General features: G+C 43.3%; 1 pseudogene; it reads left to right on the top strand.

Annotated features, from left to right (window-relative positions):
- The first annotated feature begins 490 nt into the window (after positions 1-490).
- Positions 491-608, top strand: LOC126189205 (5S ribosomal RNA; annotated as a pseudogene).
- Positions 609-21,874: the final 21,266 nt, after the last annotated feature.

The following is a 21,874-nucleotide window of genomic DNA, read 5'->3' as shown; positions in this document are numbered from 1 at the left end:
TCTTGGCCAGGAATGCCCTTTTGCCAGGGCTGCTCTGCTTTTGATGTCCTCTTTGCTCTGCCTAAGTAGAAGAATTTCATCTATTTCGTTACCATCCATCCTGATGTTAAGCTCGGTGCTGTTCTCATTATTGCTACTTCTCAACACTTTTGTCTTTCTTCGATTTACTCTGAACCCATATTCTGTACTCATTAGATTGTCCATTCCATTCAGCAGATCATGTAATTCTTCTTCACTTTCACTCGGGATAGCAATGTTATCAGAGGATCGTATCATTGATATCCTTTCACCTTGAATTTTATTTCCACTCCTGAACCTTTCTTTCATTTCCATCATTGCTTCTTCGATGTAAAGATTCAAAAGTGGGGACGAAAGACTACATCCCTGTCTTGCCCTCTTTTTAATCCGAGCACTTCGTTCTTAGTCGTCCATTCTTATTATTCCTTTACTCTTGTACATATTGTATATTAACCGTCTCTCCTTATAGCTTGAAAACGGCCTTGCCGCAGTGGTAACACCGGTTCCCGTCAGATCACCGAAGTTATGCACTGTAGGGCTGGGCTAGCAATTGGATGGGTGACCATTCTGTCTGCCGAGCGCTGTTGGCAAGCGGGGTGCACTCAGCCCTTGTGAGGCAGACTGAGGAGCTACTTGATTGAGAAGTAGCGGCTCCGGTCTCGGAAGCTGACATACGGCCGGGAGAGCGGTGTGCTGACGACATGCCCCTCCATATCCGCATCCAGTGACTCCTATGGGCTGAGAATGACACGGCAGCCGGTCGGTACCGTTGGGCCTTCATGGCCAGTTCGGGAGGAGTTTTTGTTTTTCTATTTTTTCAGAATTTCGAATATCTTGCACCATTTCACATTGTCGAACACTTTTTCCAGGTCGACAAATACTCTACCGACATCGAGTCTGAATTAATAAAATTGTCCGTCGATTTAGACATCTAATTTCCATGAAGAGTCAACGAACATGATCTGTATCGTCACTGTATGTTTGAAGTTATTACAAGATAAAATAGTGATATGAGAGTTATTTTGTACCCTGGTTTGAAGTACGCCACTTGACAGGAGATATGTGCAGTGTCCAGTCGACAAAACGTGTCTTGATTTTTTTTTAGGCTTGCTTCTATTATCAACTTCAACGTCAGAATCGCCTCTCTGGTGCCTGTAACTTTCCTAAAGCCATGAGAGGCACCCACATGCCTTGCTCATACTGTGGCATCAAGCAGTCAGGCCTGCAAGATGAGTGGTCTGCCAAGAGAGTGGATTCATTCTTATCTGTCGAGTACTCACAACAAAGATACAAATTATTCTCCTGTATGAATAATGCGCAACGGAAACGCTCATCTGACTATCAGCAATTTACAGAACTCTGACTGTTCACTACGCACTGGCAATACCACATTTTCTTTTTTCATTTAACGGCTTTTATCAACATGTGGCCATCGCACTGAATATGAGTGGCGCACACATTATAAATTCTGGATATCATGACAACATGCAGTCCGAAGGAAAAGGCCACCAATCTTTTTCTTTTCACTATCTTATTTATTCCGATAAATTCTATAACCTAAACACACAAATTCTATAATCTACAACAATAACACATGAGAAATTCCGCCCAGTGGGCATGGCTTTACATTGGTGAATCTCTATCTTATGGTCTCGTAATTATTTAACGCTACAGTGCACTTTCTGGATAGGATGGTGGATCTTTTGCTATATCTCACACTTCGACTCTCACAACCATCATCACGAAACTTTCCTTCAGACCGAGCGGTACAAAAGGAACATGCATACCCACTACCTCTGAAACTACCTTGCTACTCTCCCATGCAAACCACACATACTTAAATTACATGACATACACCACACTACAACATGAAATACAACACAGGGATTAGTCACAACATTATCACTTTCAGCTTTCCCACTTCAATTAATATTTATCCCAGTTTCACACGACACTGCCCCACTTTGTAATTCTACTTTCCTACTATGAACCCTGGAGATATATGCACGTCTTCCTGTGCAATGCAAGCCAAGTGGCGTTGCTGGATAGACGGCCAACTCACCTTGCTTCTCTCTGAGTTTCATAGTTTGAATCAAGCGTCACACGGATCATATCATGCAAAGTAATATTAAGAATATATTCATCACACACGCGAGTCCTCAACTGATACCATGGACGAGTACTTCACTTTATCCTTTGTCTCATACACAGATTGAGACTCACACAGTACTCACCACGTGGAAGTACTCGTCTCTAATTTCAAGTCCTGCACACGCCATTTCTTAAATATTTCAACTTATGGTACACACGCTATTTCTTAAATATTTCAACTTATTGTACACATGCTAGTAATTCAGCTTAACTTAAGCACACGGAAGTATTTCAACTTATTGCTACACGTGGTTTCATTGTGACCGTTGGTCGCTTCCGAAGATTACTACGATCCCATTAATATTACCTGCCTGACATTTAATTCTCCCCACAAAAGTTCCTGAAATAGAAAAATTATTATTTCAAACTACTCTTAAATATTCCACATGCATACCATGTCTCCACTCTTTTGTCTTTACGGAGCACAACTAAGACAGGTCTTAACAGCACAAGATCCAGCGGCAGAGTGCTGAAACAAGGCCGTTCTTCAGGTCCTCTCGCACCTCTGCTGAAGTGGGGGAGCACCTTGCTACCGTATTGGTCAGCCACATTTCAGGCGCTCAAAGCTCAGGTAAATTTCATCTCTTTGGTCCCACCAAAGGTGCCCAAAGGATCGTCTCAAAGATGATCATATATTCACATTCACTATCTGCGGTTAGCAGACGACCATACATTCATTCATTTCACAGATCTCACCAAACTGGATGTAGGGATTTACTTTGTGGGAGTGCACATGTGATCAATTAAATAAATAGTCATTCTTTCCCACACTGGTATCCGGCTTCGCTGTAATAATTGAAATTGAGTTATTTTACAAAAAAAATGTGTTGTTCTGACATAAATAATGAAGTATGTTGTACCTATTTTCAATGTCGGGCGGTACTGTACCCTTTCAGCCAAACTGATCGTCATATAACATTCTTCAGTATATTATGCTTGTCAGCAACTTGGATGCTTGTGCTGTTAAGCTGATTGTGCATTAATTATCGCACTTGTCAGCCCTTACAGTCTTCGGAATTGTGTGGATGATATTGAAAACCAGTTACAACAGTTCTGGGCCAAATTCTCTGGAGAGAACGCAACAGCTTCATTGCATCCCTCTCTACCGAATAAGTTCATGTATCCAGACCACGAGGAGGGCAGTGGGGCTGGAACGTCATATTGAGAAATTTGCTCATACTACGAAGTTCTTATGAAATTCGACTCGATTTTCTCTTAACAGAAATAACAATACATCCCACATCCCGTCTTAACCAGTAAAATTCCACATCGTTTCCTGTTTCCCTTCTGGGTACTGACAAACGAAGGAATGGACAGCTGTATCAAACCAGCTTTTGGCTTGATGAAGGAAGTAACACCATACCACTACGAGTATTTATAGATTCTTATGCTAAAGAGTTTAAAAAAAGAACATTTCAGCTACCATTCTAGTAAAACTAATTTATTAAAACAGCATCCACATTAAATCTTCAACAGTGACCAGGAGAAAACGACAATACATATTCAGCTTCGAAATGCAGTTGGACTTGCTCAGTGTTGTAATACGACCAGTGAGGTGTTATAAACATTGTCGTCACACGGAGTTCCGGCAGGCCGCATTTTGTACTGCAGATCCCGACTGCCAATGGCGCCAGTCACTTTCACGGACTAAGCTCACACGAGTGGTTTCAGGGCTGTCGGGGCCATAGCTTCAACCGGAGCGGTGAAGGCAAATGAGCCGGAAACAGGCTACAGTTAGTCACCGTGGCGGTTGGCCGTAGCCAGTGAAGTTGCTCCAAACTGCTAAACGCTAGTTTTGAGGAGGTGAGTACCACGTTGTGGTGACGCACTGAGTTTTTCCACGTCAAGGAGCAGTTCGTTCCGCAACTAACAGCAATGTCGAGGCCGAGGTCGATCGATATCGATAGGTCGGTGTTCAGCTGTTCGAGGACTCTGAATCATAGTACCTCCTAAACGTATCTCTTATAAAGTAGCGTAGTTCAACCGAGATACAAAATAACTGTGATATGACTGTTTTATTCTGTAATAACTTCAAACATGTGACGATACAGATTATGTTCGTTGACTGTTCATCGAAATTGGATCTCTAAAGTGACGGGCAATTTTATTCATTCAGACTCAATATCGGTAGAGTATACCATTATTGTCTCTACAGAACTTCTACCAAAAACTCATCTTAGTCTACTGAACATACACGCTAAATGAAATTCAGTTACAATGCAAGACACACTACAAATTAATGACGAAGTTCATAGGTGCAACTACTGTTAATTATATAAAATAATTAATTATATAAAATTTGATAAATTTGATACGTTACTCCGTTTCCGGGTTAATTAGCAGTGACGTTAGCCAGACAGACTGTTGCACAACGCGCCAATTCAAGCGGCCTGCCAGAGACGGTGTCGCCAAATGTGTTGTTCGTTTGGTTTCCTAAAGCCGAACAACTAAGTTCAATGCTAATTAACCCGGAAATGGCGCAACGTATAGAATTTTTTACCTAATCATTATCTCAGCAAAACCTATACTGCAACACCCTCACAAGTCTTTCAGACTGTTCCTTATGACTATACATGGTGTTATGAACCATATCAAAAAGTTTTGCGAGAAGTACAAAAATTATCGCTTAAAAATAAGAAAGACAACTAAGAGACACATTTAGCATTTATTGATCATTATCGTCGCAAGACATCAAACTGGAACACACATTTAGGATTACTGATTTTTAAAAAGCCGTTAAGAAGGCCAACAGGATGCCGTTGTGAAAAATGAAAAACGGAAGAGGATACACGAGTCCTCTGACAGTAGGTTGCAGTGTTCCTTCTACATTTGAAGAACGGATTACCTATGAAAGCAAGTCAGAATATGCTCTGAATTGAGAAAAAAGTCCAGACATATGCAATATTTAGACTCATGAAACAAAATAGAAAGGCGATTTGGCTGTACACATTTTGTGGAATATTACCTAGACGGAAAACCATTTTTTCACACAAGAATTAATGGAAACAGAAAAAAATGGAATTTACATGAATGTGAGTAACTGTAGCAAATATCTCAACAATCACGAAAGTGTGTAATGCAACCTGGGTTAATATCCCCTTGCAGTGCTGCGGACATTATAACACACATACAGTGAGAAAATAGCGAAGTGAAAATAAGCAGTGGTAGGTGTTGTGCACTGCAGAATACTAAGCCTTTATATCACCTAAACGGTGGTCTTCAAGGTATACGCCCAGTGTCTGCTAGATACTGCCGAAATTTGGTATGCAGACTTCCGCTTCCACATATTACAACTGCCGACATTGAATTTCACCGTTATACGAAGATAGCATGCAAGCAATGAAATTGAAGTCACTAACACTGTTCTGCGTTTGCGCCCAGTATTTTCACTGATTGTCTGGAGGTGCTTTAGTTCACTTGCCGTGGGATGCCGTTTGTAGATATTGATGTCCCCATTGGAGTCTTCTCCGCAGGTCGCGAGTTCGTTGCTCGTATACTGAATGGTGCAAGAGCGAATAGTGGTGAAAAATAAAACTCCAAATTATGACTTGGCCGAAATAAAGAAATGAACACTGACTTAGGAAGCCACAAACGCCTCTCCAAATTTATTCAAACCTTGCCCTGAACAGCATGCAGACGCACAGAGTCAGTAAAAGTAATTTTTGAAACATGAAATATTTCCTTAACACCGTGAACCTCATTGCACGAAATATGTTTTAATATTTATTTTATGTACTTTCCGGCAAATATCACACGAAACCTTTCAGTGTCACTCAGTGTCCTATCATTTACAACACACGTCTTTACACCTTTCAGTCCCGATCACGACTCCTGCGGGGGCGCTTAACTACCGTTTCGCACATGTCTCCTCCTGCTTGACTCTGATTGGGCCGTCTTAACATCTAATAAGAGTTCACCTTAATTAAAACATCTAACAATTCTCATAAAAATTATTAAAGTTGTTGAAATTATTAAATGATTCTTCTCGGTACAAGGAAGAAAACCTAATGGAAGTTAAATTTAATAGTAATCTGTCAAAAGCAAATTGCGAGAGAGATGCGGCTTGGCGCCCCGTCTGAGCTGTTACTCCCCACTGCTTCAGCATAGGAAGCCCATCGAACTTTCCGAGTTCCCACACTACGTGACCATCTGGCGTCGCGTGGTGTGAGGTAAGCTACCGACTACCGGAAACTGGTACAGCATCTCTCTAAACACTGCAGTCTATGTAGGAATAAAAGTGGGGCGCACTCTGTCATAAATGCCACTTCATATGTACCCAACTGTTGTAACAGATCCCACCTATGATGCATCGAATAACCACACTTTCTGCAGAACAAGTATGGAACGTACATTAATTATGTGAGAGGTTTTCTTTAAAATTTGGACCGCTCGTCCCCCCTTAATGAGATCTAGTGAGATGTGGTGGGGAACCTCCGATCCCTTCATGTTAGGTTTAGTATGAAATCGGGTAAAAATACTTAGAAATGAATGTGTTGTTTGTTTTAAACATTGCTTAAAATACTTTATTAAACCATGCTTCACTTAAGTGTATTAAGCAGCGTTTCTAACGCGTAATGAATATAATTTATTTTAAACATGCCAACCATGAGTAGTATTCGGACGGGCGGACAGATGGATGGACAGTGAAAAACAGACAAAAAGGTTCCACGGAAACTGTATTAACCGTTTTGACAGATCCCAAAAAAATTGGCCTTTTATTGGTATTTTATACACAATAAATATCGTTGAACCGTTATTTACATCACAGATGAAAGACAAAATTGTTTACACCTACCTTAGATTATGTAGTTTTTCAGTCTCTTGATGTATATAACCACTGAGGGAACTGTTGTCGGTGAACTTCAGCTTAGCTTCCTTCTACTAACAATTAACTTCTTGTTAGCACGTGTTTTCCGACTTTTCGGCATGCCGCTTAACATATGCATTATTTAAAAAAATGGTTCAAATGGCTCTGAGTACTATGGAACTTAACATCTGAGGTCATCAGTCCCCTAGAACTTAGAACTACTTAAACCTAACTAACCTAAGGACATCACACACATACATGCCCGAGGCAGGATTCGAACCTACATTATAAAAGTTTAGATACAAATTCAAGTTGAACACAAAAACACTGGCCTTATGTGCGTTTCAGAACATCAAGACTGACACGCTGTGATTTCGGCCGGCACAGCAGAACTCCCCGAATGAAATCTAGTAGTCGTGCAGCGTATGTTTCAAATCGGGTAATCTCTGGCATGCCAACGTGTAAAGCATTTCAGTTCAGTTCAGAGAGACCTTTGAGACTGGTGGGCACTTCAGTATTGTCTATGCTCGAGATTAATTTAATAAAACAAAATGATATTCGTTATAATACTGTATATTCTCTGAATGAAAAAGTTGACGTGAGGTTTTCATTGCACCCCACCTCTCCCCCCCCCCCCCCCGTTCTCCCACCATCCCACTTAAATGGGTTGGTGAGATTTCGCCAGAGCCCTCCACTCCTCATCCCCATTTTGCTGCAGCTATAGCTGCTGCGTCAACACCGGCACTCTTCTTCAGTCCTGAAAAATCTTGCACGAAACGTGAAGTATAATATTCACAATAATTGATCCTATGTTTGATATTAATTTCAGTAAGAAATCTATAAAGTTTTACCAGTTTCTGAAGGCAATTAATGCGCTTCGCATCGAGTGATCGTATGGTGATTGCTGAGTGCATGTCTCCACGAGTTCGTATGGACAGGGAAATGATGGTAAGGAAAACCTGATACGAAAGAATATTTGAACGAAAATTTATACAAATTACTTCAGGAAAGCAATTAAATCATACTGTCAAGTGGAATATTATTGCTTAGGAAACACGTGGCGAGCAGAATCCAACACGTAAGAAAATCAAACAAAGCAAGGTCAACTCGAGCCACAAATCATTGACAAATGTTCATTAACAGAATGTGTGACGTAATTAACTGTTATACCATCCGGAGGATTCTCTGGCGAGCTTAGAAACAGTCTCTACTCGGAAAGATCGGATTTCTACATGAGAAACACGTCCGGACCACGAAAGTTTCAGTAACGTCGCGATGAAAATCTAAAAACAATTATGCATGAACCATAAGCTCGCTGTGAGTGATTAACAAAATCGTATTGAAAGTGTGCTCTCTTGGAGAGAGCGATACTACACCGCTGCAAAAAAAATTAGTGCACCTGAAAAGACGATGTTCTTTTTTAATCCGATGATGGCAAATGCCACCCATGGGAATAGCAGCGGCACTGATAAGTTTCAACGTCGTCCACCAACAGATAGCGTAGTGATATAGCTACCAGAGCGCCATCTGTATCTTCCCTTTAATAGGGAATGCCCACAGCCAGAAAATCCAGTGTGGAACAAACGCGTGAAACCATCAGGCAACCATGCCACCGCGATGCAGTTGTGCTTCCTTCAGCCAACTGAGCGAGTTTGAAAGAGTTCAAATTGTGGCCTTCCGAGGGTTGGGATGGTGCTTCGGAGAACTGCCACTCATGTTGCACGTCCTGCAGCAGATGGGCAGCGACGCTGGTATCAGTGGCCATGTGAACATTCTCACACCCGTAGATGAGGTCTGGATATCCACACAACACAGACGCCCTCCAGCATTGTACAGCTACCACATCACAGATGTGTGAACTCGAACTGTTACGAATCGGTTATTAGTAGTGGGACTGCGGAAGCCCGTCTTCCCCACAGACGCAACAGCATCTATGTTCGCCTCCAATGGTGCAGTCAGAGAATCACACGGAAGATGGAATGACACGCTGTGGTCTTCAGCGATGAAAGCAGATTCTGTCTGCACGCAACAGATGCTCGTTTGCTCGTGCAACGTAGACGTGGTGAGCGCTGTTTTGCGGAGTGTATCCGACCAAGGCGCCACCCCAGGCCTTATGGTCTGGTGATAAGATACAAGTCTCGTTCACATTTAGTGTTTCTCGAGAGGTCGCTAACCAGCGCCTGGTACGTGCAGAATGTTGTTAGACCTATTCTTTTGCCGTTCTGGCAACAAGTAGGAGACATGTTGATCCAACAAGATAACGCTCGTTCACACACTGCCTGTGAAACTCAACGGGCTCTGCAAGATGTGCAGCAACTTCCCTGGCCAGCACGATCTCCAAACATGTTTCCTATCAAGTACGTATGGGATATGGTGGGCCCTAAAGTGACTCGTGTTACTCGTCAACCAACAACTTTTGCAGAACTACATAAACAGGTCGAGCAGGGTCGAATAATGAATCCCAGGACAGTATTCGCCCTCTGTCGATCGAGTGGATGTCAGAGCCTGCATTGCTGCCCGTGGAGGCGGCACCATGTACTAATATGTGAGTTTCAGCTTGGGTTGATACCTGGTACCTGAGAACCACTTGCTTTATTGATCTGTAAATGTAATCATTTCATGTACTCTATGTATACTATTGTAACAATAAATATTGAATGGATTGGAGAAATCTCTAAAACGGTGCACTAATTTTTTTTTTTTTGGCATTGAGCGTCTGACCTCTACACCGTACTGCAAACAGTAACCTGCGCCGAGAGACCTTAAAAGAACGCTTACTCCAACCACGCCCTGGCAGTAAGTGTGTATTCAGACAGGCGAGGCAGCATTCCCAGTGGTGCAGGTCTTGACTTGAAGTAATTGAGTAGCCGGCCGCGGTGGTCTCGCGGTTCTGGCGCTGCAGTCCGGAACCGCGGGACTGCTACGGTCGCAGGTTCGAATCCTGCCTCGGGCATGGGTGTGTGTGATGTCCTTAGGTTAGTTAGGTTTAAGTAGTTCTAAGTTCTAGGGGACTTATGACCTAAGATGTTGAGTCCCATAGTGCTCAGTGCCTTGCCAGTAATTGAGTAGTGGAAGTAATAAATTAAATACTTAGAGCTGTAAATGTAACAGCCAACATCCAGGATACATGATCTGTCTATGACGAAGCAACAGTATGCGTAGAGAAGAGGATGACGTTGTTCTTAAGCCGAAAGTTGGTTGGCACACCGCAGGGATTTTCTAGGTCTGACCCTTGTCTACTTCCAACCTTTGGTTTGATCTAACCAGCCAGTTTCATGGGGACCTACTGTTTAATGTGCACTCTGAATCATGGTCTAACTCTACATTCTTCGCATATCCTGCACCTTACGATTTGTGTCCTGGCAAATGGTTCAAATGTCTCTGAGCACTATGGGACTTAACATCTGAGGCCATCAATCCCCTAGAACTTAGAACTACTTAAACCTAACTAGCCTAATGACATGCCCGAGGCTGGATTCGAACCTGCGACCGTAGCGGTCGCACCGTTCCAGACTGAAGAGCCTAGAACCGCTCAGCCAAACCGGCCGGCTGTGTTCGAACACTTGCCCACTAAGCAGTCCAGACAGTTAAATGGAAAGTTACCTATTTCCAGAAGGAAATATTTCGGAGAAGGAACCAGGACTTAATCAAAGTTGTTTAACAAACACGTTAATGGTATGTCTAGAATGTGGAAATCGATGTTTCATCCAGGGATTTGTACAGGGAAAAATATTCCACTATATTAAATTCTCCACGCTGATGATTTTTGTAAGGCATACTGAACTACGAGGTGTTGGGGTGCTCCCGTGGCCAATAAGATTCCTAAAACTCTTCCCTATAGAACCAGCTCGGACGTGAGCTGTGTCCCAGTATCATTTTCCATGACATTAAGGACCAGGACCAGTTTGCCTAATGATAGGATTCAACGGCTTTATGCCACCCGTCCCAAGCGAATCAGTGCATGCATCCAGCTCAGATGGAGTGCAATGTATACTGATAAATAGGCTCATACTGCCAAGTTGTTTGTAAATCTGATTCAATGTTATAATCTAAAATAACATTATATACCTTCACAATTAGTTAAGTTTCATTTCTTTTCCTTCTGCCCTTCTGGATACTTCACTTTTTTTTTGTCAGGCAGTGGAAAAGGCGATATATATTGTCTTCTAAAGGTACAATAACTGTTAATGAGTTGTAAATCTTTATTTACTTCAGTCACTACTGCGAGAAGGTAGAAGAAATCATAAACGTTTCGATAGTTAGATTCCATCATCATATCTCGATTAGCTTATTACAGTGCAACACATCACATTTGACGCCGTGAATGTCTGCGTCGAAGTTAAATAGCCTACTATTTTAATCTCAGTGCTGCCATTTATGGTGCCTGTGACATGTGACACTGTATCCAGTTAATCGGGATCTGTAGATGGCATGTGGCTACCGAAACCTGTCAGAATCACTTACGTCCTCTCGCTGCCGTGACTGAAATAAATAATTTTGTAACAGGCGACACGGCTCGCAGACACGTGAATATGGCGTACGGTTTACTTTTCCCATTACCTTCATTTTACCAACACCTTTAAATTTCCAGAATAAATCTTTCACTCTGCAATGGGGTGTTCGTAGCCTTGAAACCTCGTAACGGAATAAAGCTGTGTGCCGCGTGAGGCTCGAAACTACAGCCTTGCCTTCGGCGGGCAGCGTTCTTAGCGACTGAGCAATGTCCGCACGACTGACGACCTGCCTTCACAGACTCACTACCGCCAGTGCCTCTCTCCTACCTCCCAAACTTGCTGTGAGAGCTGATCATTACCCATGATTGGTTCCTTCAGTCGGTAAGAGCACTGCCCGTGGAGGCAAGGCACCGAATTAGTCTGGATATGGTACACTGCTTTAATCTCAGAAGCAGGTTTAAATTTATTCACTGGTGTTTAAATTGTCACGTTATTTAAAAGGTCCTTCGGAAAGCATAAAATGTTTCACCACTCAAATACATTAGCAATACTACGAGAACAGAACATACATACTGTCCTGTAACATTAAAGTCATTGATACTATGGAAGATACCGAGCCGGCCGCTGTGGGCGAGCAGTTCTAGGCGCTTCAGTCCGGAACAGCGCTGCTTATACGGTCGCAGGTTCGAATCCTGCGTCGGGCATGGATGTGTGTGATGTCCTTAGGTTAGTTAGGTTTAAGTAGTTCTAAATCCTAGGGGACTGATGACCTCAGATGTTGAGTCCCATAGTGCTCAGAGCCATTTGAACCATTTTAAGATACCGACAGGAATGTGGAGCCGTGGCCACTCCAGTGTTGTGGCCAACTGTGCTAGGTTTCTCATTTGAGGATCCATGGCGGAAACAGCCAGATCGAGGTCGCCCCACAGATCTTCGATTGGATTAAAATCCGGGGAGTTTGCTGACGAGGGGAGTACGGTAAACTCGTCCTGGTGCTCTACGAACCACGCACGTACACTGCGAGCTGTGTGACACACTGCATTGTCCTGCTGGTAGATGTCATCGTGCTGAGGAAGAACATAGTGCATATGAGGGTGTGTATGGTCCCCAAAGGATAGGTGCATACTTGCGTTGATCCACTGTGCTTTCCAGAATGACGACATTACCCAGAGAATGCCCTCAGACCTCGACCTTTTCGACGATTGTTGCTGGATCCCTTCGACGATTGCTGCAAGGTGTTTGGTTTCAGAGGTTTCACGTCATTCACGCCAGTGGCTATCTAAAAAAATGTTTAAATTGTGTGAAATCTTATGGGACATAGCTGCTAAGGTCATCAGTCCCTAAGCTTACACACTACTAAACCTAAATTACTCTAAGGACGAACACACACACCCATGCCCGAGGGAGGACTCGAACCTCCGCCGGGACCAGCCGCACAGTTCATGAGTGCAGCGCCCCAGACCGCTCGGCTAATCCCGCGCGGCTCCAGTGGCTATCTGTCCGATAAGCATAAAACGTGATTCGTCTGGAAAGGTCGCCGGTCGACACTCAGTGGATGTCCAGTTGCAGCTCTGGCATGCAAATTGCAGCCTCCGTCGCCAGTGAACAACAGTCAACAGGGTGCATGATCCAGGCGTCTGCTGCGGAGCCCCATAAGCAGTAATGCTCACTAAATGATCGTTTAGGAGGCACTGTTCGTAGCCCCTTGATTCATCTGGGCGATCAGATTCTCAACATTTGCACATCTATTCGCCCGTACACGCCTTTGGAGCTGTAGTTCATCCCTTTCATCTACAGCCCGTGGTGCATCGCAGTTACCTAGGCATTGGTTTTGGATAGTGCCAATTTTCCATGGAGGCAATACTTTAACAACGGCAGCATGCGAACAGTGTACAAACTTAGCTCTTCCGGAAATGCTTCCACCCTTGCCCGAAAGTTAATAATCATTCCCTTTTGGATGTCAGACAAATCGCTTCGTGTCCGCGTTGCGACAACGATTGCACTGTTTACCGCCTCCCACAAGTTCGATTTAAATAAACACTACTTTTCGTCCTGCCTCCTCCTGTCAGTGAGTGGTTATTGTACGTTGAAGTTGAACATAGCCGGAGGTCACATTAATGTGACTGGACTGTATGGTACTTACAGTGATGAGCCAGAACCTTTAGACTGCTGCTTACCGCGTGACTAAATGCGGCCTCTTGGCGTAGCGGGCACGTGACGCTGTACGGAAAGTATGTAAGCGGAGCAGGGAGGAATTAGGAATTGTTATAGCGACGATACATGCCGCAAATGGCTTAATTCACAGACATAAGCGATTTTGACAAAGGGCAAGTTGTTATGGCCCGACACCTGGGAACTAAGTTGTCATAAACGGAAAGTGACTGACAGATTGTGATAGCCCGAGCAGGCGACGGTGTGTTGGATGTCCGCGACTCATCATGAAATGTGAAAGTCGGGAGCTTCTCTGCTCTATAAAGCAGGGTAGGAGGCGATATGTGGCAAAGCTGACAACATGGTACAATCCAGTTCCAGACACAAGTGGTACGGAGAGCACCGTTCAGTGCACACTGTAGAAAATGGGTGTCCGCTGCAGACGACCCATATGTGTTCTTATATTAACCCAACAACTTCGTGCAGTACGACTGCAGTCGACACGGGGTGATCGAATTTCGACCAAAGATGAATGGAAATGTGTCGAATGGTTGGGTGAATCACGTTTTTTGTACGTCAGGTCGACGCATGTGCCGGCCGCTGTGGCGGAGCGGTTCTAGGCGCTTCATTCTGGAACAGCGCGACCTCTACGATCGCAGGTTCGAATCCTGCCTCGGGCATTGATGTGTGTGATGTCCTTAGATATGTTAGGTTTAAGTAGTTCTGCGTTCTAGGGGACTGATGTCCTCAGATAAGTCTCATAGTGCTCAGAGCTATTTGAACCATTTGATTCATATCCCTGCAGAAAATCTGTCACTGTAGCGAGGCCAGAATCATACAGTCGTTTGACATGACAGCAGTGTATTGTCCGCCTCCATAGATGCGTGGTCAGCGCGAAAGAAACCTATGCGAGGGCCCAGGTTCGATTTCCGGCTGGATCGGAGATTTTCTCCGCTTGGGATTGGGTGTTTTGTAGTCATCATCATTTCATCCTCATAGGCACGATAGTCGCCGAAGTGGCGTCAACTAAAAAGACTAGCACCATACGACCGGTCTATCCGACGGGAAGCCCTAGTCACACGACATATCATTTCACATTGATGTCTTGGCCACCCAGTTCACCTGACTGAAACTGGCTGGAACGGATCTGGGACACTACCGGACTTCAGCTCTGCGCCCGCAAACCACTGACACTTATTTACAGGAATTGTGTGATCTCTGCGCATTCAACTGGTATCACATACACAGAGAACTCTATCATAGTGTTTTCGAGTCCATTCCGCGTAGATCTGCTACTACAAGGTTTTTGAAAAGTGAATAACACGCTGTTAAATAGGTTATCGTAATGTTCAGTCTTATCAGTACATATACTTGACAAAACTCTGTAGGTGGTGGAGTGTACATCGTGCCAGTATTATCCATTTGTTGTCCTGCTCCATTCGCGTACTGAGCGTACAACGTTGGACACGCCCGCATATGGTGAGATGTGGGAATGTGTAATGCACCCAGGCACATTGACAACTACTCGTATGACGGTTTCCGTGCTCCAAGAGTTATGGTGTGGGCGTGCTGACCTCCACAACACTGAACGCAATACGCTCACTGGTTAACGTTATCGTGCCATGTGCGTGTCTTGTCTTCAGGCGTGCATTGGGCCCTGACTTCATTTTTATGGATGACAATACGCGACCTCGTTGAACAGCACAGGCGAAGGAGCTCTTGGAACGAGTGGATATTCGACGAATGAACTGGCCTGCCCGTTCCCTAATCTCGCAGGTGTTTGATCTAGTGTTATACTTTCTGATTGTATGTTGATTACTGCTGTAATAAAGTTTACTGCATCAAGAACAGATGAAACACCTGCTAAGAGTAATGAGATCTCGTACCAGTACCATTATCTACTATAGAAGATGTAAGAATAAGAGTTAATAAAGGGGTAACAATCAAAAACTTATATCATTTATTCGTGGGAATGCTATATCTGGTGCCTCAATTATTGTTGGTACAAGTCAATTATCAAATTCACTAATTATAATAGGCATTACTAAAAAGAAAATTATTACGAATGTGTGGGCTGTCAGGTGCTATCACATGTAGATCTAGCTGTTTTCTCATTACACTTAGCAGGTGATTCATCTATTCTTGCTGCAGTAAACTATATTAGAACAGCAAAATGTCTCTTATTTTTATGTTTCTTGTTATATATATTTCTTCTTCGGTAATTTATTATAGAGAGGATTATGTGCCTGGTGAAAAAAATATAAATCGTTTCATTATTATTGTTTTAGTATTTATTCTTTCAATAGGTCTTTTAATTATTAGCCCTAATTTGATTAGAACTTTATTAGGTTGATACGGTTTGGGGTTGGTTTCTTATTGTTTAGTTATTTATCATCAAAATGTAAAGTCTTATAGTGCACGCATATTAACTGCTTTGTCTAATCGAATTGGTGATGTTGCTATTTTAATTTCAAATGCTTTGAAGGCAACCCAAATGTTATACTTAACTACAGCCCCTTTATTCTACTCATCGCAGAGCTCCTTGATTCCATTCGTGGTATAATCCTCCTAAAAGTACTACGATAAAGAATGTTGTTGATACTGTTCACTTTATAATATCTGACGTTTTTATAATAATTACAATTGGTAGAATAAGTGCGATTTCTACATCGAAGATTAGAAAACTTACGGCAATTAGGAAAAATCGAAGAGGAAAAGGTATCCGTGACGATCTTTTTGGATCGAACCCACATTCAAATTGTGATCTTTTCACTCGGTCATTAATTTTAGTTTTTTTTTTTATAGAATTTTTGCTAAGAAGTACTGCAGTGAGTCCACGACCAGCCAGCAGTTGTCAAACATCGCTGGTGGACCAAGGAACGCCCTACAACAAGAACTCCTTAACAACATGGCACCTGGCATGGGAGCTCGATGCAAAGCGTGCTTTGCCAAATTATTCAAATGTCTCTGAGCACTATGGGAAAACATCTGAGGTCATCAGTCCCCTAGACTTAAAACTACTTCAACCTAACTAACCTAAGGACATCACACACATCCATGCCCGAGGCAGGATTCGAACCTGCGACCGTAGCGGTCGCGCGGTTCCAGACTGAAGCGCCTAGAACCGCTCGATCACACCGGCCGTTTGTGCTTTGCCCTCCACGGTGATCACGCAGTCTACGACAGCCTTTTGTAATGTTCAGGGGATCATCATGGATGGCGGTGATTTCGGTACAATTATTGTCTTTGAATAAAGGTGTCGTTTCTGTTCGCCTCATTGGGTCTTTCTTTCAGTTGTCTTCTGTATTATAATGTAGCAGTTCTTTCTATGTACGGTCCAAGTTTCTTCGATCTATGTTACCTGGCTGTGACAAATCTCCCCGCGTAACGGCTTCATTCAGTACTTGGTATTCTTTTTTGTAATTTCAGTCACATCCTGGTTAACGACCACACTCGCGCGCCGGAACATGCGTCCTTCATTGGCTGTGCATTCGGTGAACGTGAACCGCTCTCAGCAGCACAGACCTTGCTACCAGTTGCCGCAGGCCCGCTAATAGAGTAGCCGCTTGCCGTAGCAGCGAAATCTGACTTGCCGTGTTGATTACACAATGACGATCTCGTTCCGGATGTTTGAGTTCTAGCGTATGAAATAAGTTCAACGTTCTTGGAAGTAGAGCTAACACAGTCATGCAATAGTATAACTGTAATGTCTGTATAGTATAACTGTGATGTCTGTATAGTGGCGAAATGGATAGTACATTCTAAACGTAAGTGGCTCAAAGTAGTTTAATCTGTGATGCCATGAACGGCTTCGAAAGGCTAATGACGAGAGACGAAAAATATCATAAAACTTCCGAACTTATATTCTGAGGTCTTTAATACAAAGAATGCCGTAGAAATTGCGAGTGAAATTCATACGGTTCACCTTCATCGTTCTTCTTTCTCACAGATTCTCGTTACGCTAAATTTACTTTCCTAATTTTCTGACTCCCTGTGCTTAGTACTTATGCACTTCGTTCGCCTAGTTGCATCCTTTTTTATGAACTCTTTCGCAGTTGTTAAACTAGGTCGTCAGACGACTACGCGTATCCTTATTACGGAGAGGATTCCTATGTCAGACTATTGGCACCCGCCCTATGTGAGCATTGGAATGACTGATTTGAGCCGCGCGGGATTAGCCGAGCGGTCTGAGGCGCTGCAGTCATGGACTGTGCGGCTGGTCCCGGCGGAGGTTCGAGTCCTCCCTCGGGCATGGGTGTATGTGTTTGTCCTTCGGATAATTTAGGTTAAGTAGTGTGTAAGCTTAGGGACTGATTACCTTAGCAGTTAAGTCCCATAAGATTTCAGACACATCTGAACATCATCTGACTGAGTTGATCAAAACATCGACTGTTAACGCACGTTTTTTTGCAAGCATTTGTGGCTAGCTCGAGCTGTCTGTAGTTCCATTCTTTGTAAGGTACTGAATTACGTCACTATAGGAGTTTTTAGCGCTTCCTCCACAGTTATAACTACAGCTAGACAGCAAGGTCGTTCACAATGAAAAATTAGCATGTACATTTATTACAGTGTAAACGATATTATACAGGGTGTGGCAGCTAAGATAGGATACCCGCATATACCCAGCATGAAAAAATATATTGAGATACGGTTTTTGCCAAGTTGTAGTGGACGAAATGGCGAATTTCCTGACGTTGCGCTATAGCTTGGCGATAACGCCACCCCGGTATATTTATTTATTCTGGGTGTATTTGGGGTGGCCTGTCGTAGCTACGTCTCCTGTATAATATGTTGCAAATGAGTGAAAAGGACGGGCGTACCAGAATCATAACAATGGCAGGAGCGCACATTTGACTCATTAACTGACATGTATTTTGCGTTTCAGATTTACAGGCAAACTGGAAAACGAACATTAAACGCTGAAATCGTGACGAAAAAGTGTACTGATATTCGCTATCAGGTTTTACGTCTGATGAGCCATCGATTAACAATAAACATTTCAAAATGATATCAATGAAGCCGATATAAGGTCAATACGAGCGCGGGACAGAAGTACCGGATGATTATAATTAAAGTACAGGTACACAGAGAGGTCCATTGTGGACTGAGATTATCGTATGGCAGCAAAACATGGTATATACGCACATGCGTTAATACGGAACCGATTTACACTGGAAAAAAGTAATTTCTAATTTTGGCAACCAGATGCAAATCTGGCGCTGTACAGCATCTCGTCGATACGTGAGTTGTGACTCGACTGCAAGTATACACCTATGCTAGATTCAGTCTGTCCATTTTATATCAACTTTATTTGCCACTGGTGATGTTATCGATATCGATATGACGCCGCAATGCCAAAGACCTTCACTACATCGTTGACTTGGAAACCATTGTGGTAGTACCACCTTAGCCTAGAGAGGGCACACTGAGTATACATCTTCGGTACAGTTATTTTAATGCTTTTAATTGATATTTTATACAATATTTAGGTAATTCCATGGTTGTAAAGAGATATTATACATAACTATTTTTATGTTATTATTGTACTTTGTTTTTTACGTTTTGACGATTATGTGAACCCATCTTTATACTGATTGGTTGATGTGAGGTGGAGGCAGAAGAGGTAGGCGGAGCATCTTCGTATTTAAGCGTATGCTCGTCGCTTACTGACACCAGTTGACATCACAGCAACTGAGAAGAGTGCTCCACCTACCATCTTCGAAGGATGCCATGGGTACAACACGTCTTATTGTATTTTATCCTTATAAGCATTTTGTCTTATTTTATTTTAAATCTAGTAAGGTTTCTATTACTTTCTAAATTATGATGATGATGGTCATGTGATATGAGCGAAACCGATCACCTATGTTCTTGTAACATACTTGGTGTGATCAAGACTGAATTTTAAAAACAAAAAATCTTGAAAAAAGTATTGATCACTGTTCCAAAAATGTTTATTAAAACTGTTCAATTATGGTTTTGCTACAGAAAGTGGCCATCCCGAGTCCTGCCTAGACTTGCGACTTGGCCTCGAACTTGCAACATTTTTATGACACCCAGCGCTTCTTAAGTCTCCTTATCTATCGCTAGCTACCTCATAGGCTTCCACTGTACTAAAAATGAGAAGTAAGCAGCAAGCAACAAAAGACACAGACACTGCTGGTACTGAATATCGATTACAGTTATCACATCACCGTCAGTAATCGACTATTTGATCAAAGGAAATGAGCATAAAATTTTGTACAATATGTTGGTGAACAGTTTAAGAGAAGACTAGCCATGTAACAGCGTGTATTGATAACAGTTCTCACTAAGGGAGTTTGTAAATAAGCAACACTGCTTCTCCATCAAGTAACACTGCAATTTTCCACATGAGTTTCAACAGACTTCTTTCTAGTTATCCAGTCAAACAAAGGTATTTGCTGGCACACGGCAGAGAACAGGTACGCCGTGTCGATAAATGGTACACCAATAATTCAGATGAATTCCGACAGATTGCTTGATCCAGCCTGTATGAACGATGTAGTCAAATGCTTACAAAACCCACACGGTGCGCCATCACCTTCATGCGGTTCCACTTGCTGTAAAAATTGGTCGTCAGACAAGGTGTACCGCCACAAGAATCTTGAGAGTTGACTCATCCATCCAGACCTAATCTCTTCGCAGACTCAGATGTTTTGCGTAATATGGCGCTATGCCAACGTTTTGCACTGTAACGCGCGCATCTGAGTGGTTCGCATTCGCGCTATGTAACAACGTCAGAGAAGAGAGGGGACAGTGAAATCGAAAAGAAAGCGGTCCACGGCACAGTTAACACCCGCTGCCTTCCACAGTGGAGGCGGTCATCGAGGCGAGACGGCGTGTGGGGGCGAAGCGCTGCCTTTCCCCTCTGACGCTGTATGCCTGCTGACGTCTGAAGGCCGCCCGTCTTCCGAGAGCCGGTGGCGGTTCCGGCGGCGCCGCTCTGGTTGTGCAAGCGTATCGAGCGCCCTTGCGCCGCCCGCCTACACGTTCGCCGCTCCGCCGATTGGCGGTGGCGACGCCGGGCGGATAATCGATCTCTCGCGGCTCCGCCAGCCCGCTTCCTTTAAATGACTGGGTCCTCTCACCTCTATACAAACTGCGCCCAAATCACGATTTGAATAGCGCTCCTCTCCGGTTACGGCTATCGCCGACTACGCTACCGGAATTCGTTGCGGCTAACAAACGTCTCGTAAAAAGTGAGCAGCGAAAGAGCCTGAGGCGATTAAGTCAACGCGACACCACTTCCCTAGCAAAATGTTGCGAATTGAGGAATTACGTTGGATGGAGGTGGATTAAAAAATCTAACGAGGTTTCGTCACACGAAACTGTACCTGTCACGAAACTGAACATCATATTCTAACCTATTAAACTTCTACAGATGGCCCCCATTACAGGACTGGCACCTCCGGGAGAAAGACAAAACTCAGAACGAGTTGAAAGACAATTCCAATTTCTACCTCGGCTGTACGATCACAGTCATTTACCGCGCATCAAGAGCTATTTCCGCCATCCGCCATTTTCAAGTGCTTTCTGCTAACATGTATGCTGTTGTTGTTGTTGTCTTCAGTCCTGAGAATGGTTTGATGCAGCTCTCCATGCTGCTCTATCCTGTGCAAGCTTCTTCATCTCCAGTAGTAACTGCAACCTACATGCTTCTGAATCTGCTTAGTGTATTCATCTCTCGGTCTCCCTCTACGATTTTTACCCTCCACGCTGCCCTCCAATGCTAAATTTGTGATCCCTTGATGCCTCAGAACATGTCCTACCAACCGGTCCCTTCCTCTTGTCAGGTTGTGCCACAAACTCCTCTTCTCCCCAATTCTATTCAATACCTCCTCATTAGTTATGTGATCTACCCATCTAATCTTCAGCATTCTTCTGTAGCACCACATTTCGAAAGCTTCTATTCTCTACTTGTCCAAACTATTTATCGTCCATATTTCACTTCCATACATGGCTACACTCCATACAAATACTTTCAGAAATGACTTCCTGACACTTAAATCTATATTCGATGTTAACAAATTTCTCTTCTTCAGAAACGCTTTCCTTGCCATTGCCAGTCTACATTTTATATCCTCTCTACTTCGACCATCATCAGTTATTTTGCTCCCCAAATAGCAAAACTCCTTTACTACTTTAAGTGTCTCATTTCCTAATCTAATTCCCTCCGCATCACCCGACTTAATTCGACTACATTCCATTATCCTCGTTTTGCTTTTGTTGATGTTCATCTTATATCCTCCTTTCAAGACACTGTCCATTCCGT

The sequence above is a fragment of the Schistocerca cancellata genome, chromosome 5 (genome assembly GCF_023864275.1).
Source record: "Schistocerca cancellata isolate TAMUIC-IGC-003103 chromosome 5, iqSchCanc2.1, whole genome shotgun sequence".
Classification (NCBI taxonomy): domain Eukaryota; kingdom Metazoa; phylum Arthropoda; class Insecta; order Orthoptera; family Acrididae; genus Schistocerca; species Schistocerca cancellata.
The sequence above is the reverse complement of the archived record's forward strand: the minus strand, read 5'-3'. Positions and strand labels throughout refer to the sequence as shown.